The sequence below is a fragment of the Pinus tabuliformis genome, chromosome 3_1 (genome assembly GCF_031772625.1).
Source record: "Pinus tabuliformis cultivar Carrire ecotype Pingquan chromosome 3_1, CPIR1, whole genome shotgun sequence".
In the NCBI taxonomy this organism is placed as follows: domain Eukaryota; kingdom Viridiplantae; phylum Streptophyta; class Pinopsida; order Pinales; family Pinaceae; genus Pinus; species Pinus tabuliformis.
In genome coordinates this window covers 71905235-71907306 of record NC_142301.1, presented here as the reverse complement: position 1 = coordinate 71907306, position 2072 = coordinate 71905235, and positions in this window count along the sequence as shown.

Below are 2072 nucleotides of genomic sequence, written 5' to 3'. Positions count from 1 at the left end.
TTTCTTAATCATGTGAGAACAATTATGAATAGGTCAGCAATGTGAGTCTTAAAGCAAAATAAACCAAGATGCACTAAGTGATATTTTGGCTCTCAATAAAGATATTGGATTATGGAAAAAGAACCATCAATAGATGAACAACTTGATAACTACTGAGCAGAAAGTAAAGTGCAAGTTAAAGAAATGATACTAATGAAAATCAAACTGCAGAAAAATAAAGGTTAGCAGCCTAGACAAGATGATCACACATGCCACTAGTTGTACAAAGAAAAGAAAGAAAACTGTCCCGGGCTCGCCTAAGAAACCTGCATAACACACTGATCAGTCATGAACAAAAGTGCAGAAATGTAAATCTGCAGAATTCAAAGTTTATGTACAGCTATTATACATGTTGAAAACGCAGCAATTAAAAGACATCTGTACAACTATTATACATGAAACAAGAAAAAGAAATGCTGGAAATTAAAAGTAAAACTACTGTACAGTGGCTGCCGCAAACAGGGGCCCTCTGCCTACTTCAGCCAATCCAAAGAGCAGTTACACGCTTAGAAACAGAACTGTCTTCTCATGTATTAATCATCAAAATGTCAAGTACAGTGGGGGGCTCAAAATTACAAAATGATTACAGCAATGACTAACTATCCAGCATTCAAAGACGCTTTATTTATAACAGAGGAAAGCAAACTAACTTAACGAAAACTAAGCTATTCAAGCAGCTGTGTAAAAACACGTAATCTGGCTACGTCCTCGGATTTAGGCAACGGTCGTTGTGGGCATTCAATTTGTTGTTGGATTCGTGTTTCCCACTGTCTTCGTGGCTGAGGAAGATGCCACCTGTTCTTCACGTGCTCCAAAACAGAACACGCAGAGCTGTGCCACCGCTAATGACTTCTGTTGACTGTATTTGCCTCCTCGTTGACCACGGATTTTTATGACCGGTTTGGGTGAGCTGGAAGGATACACACCATGTCCTTGGTTCCACGAACTTGCCCATGTGGCTCTTCTTCCCGGAGGACACCTGGAACATATCATTTAATAAAACAGCTGCGGAATCCGGGGTTGGCTGCGGAAACCGGGATCAGCTGCGGAAACCCTGTGTGAGCTGCGGAAACGCAGCACTTTGAACCAAAATTCTAAACCAACAACAGTCATTAGCATAATTAGCAAACCATGTAAAAAGTCCTAAAATACAATGATTTGAGCAATTTGATGGAGGGAATGAGTGGCAAAAGAAGGAAATGAATAGGAAAAGGAGGCTGAGAGGATGTGTGAAGAATTGTAGGTTTGAGGCTCAACATCGTGTATTGCATCAACTCACACGGCAATAAGTCTTAAATGTAAACGAGTTTTTGCGATATTGCGTAGCAAATCGCAAAATCGCTTTTATCGCAACTCGAAGGGCTCACAGTTCTAGGAGAATGCTTCCCGACTTTCGATGTGAAGTGATGGACATTAAGTTAAGGATAACGGTTCATTAGTGGACATTTATTAAAAGAATAATTACGATCAGGTGTGAAAGTCCATTTGACGCAAGTTGATATCTTCTAATGTGATTTAGAATTAAGACCCTCCATCACCTTTATTTCGTCCTTTTATTGATTTATTTCTACATTCACTATCATTTTTATCCTATTTTGCTCTCCACTTGTAACTTTCAGGAAGAACACACAGAGCAGGACATCTGAAGAAATGGTGAAGAAAGGAAAGGCACCCACTTCTGAGAAATCAGAGATGACCCCCCTGTTCACAGATACTACTTGTAATCGAGAAGCAGGGACGTCCACATGGGAAACTATGTATCAGCTATTAGAGGAAGAACAACCGAGAGTTATGGAAACAACAGTTACAGTGGATGGATGTGTTTCTTCTGATGCTACTCTGACTGAACTTGCGTGCTCATTCTTGCACTGCATTGCTGCAAGACCAAAGATACTTCCCTATACTGACATGGTTAAGTGGATCATAGACGATGCGGACATATCAGACAGAGAATTCAAGACAACAAGCCAAGAATTCATAGGGTCGTTTACTCCAGACAACCTGAGACTCATGTACCATCTACCAGAGCCGCA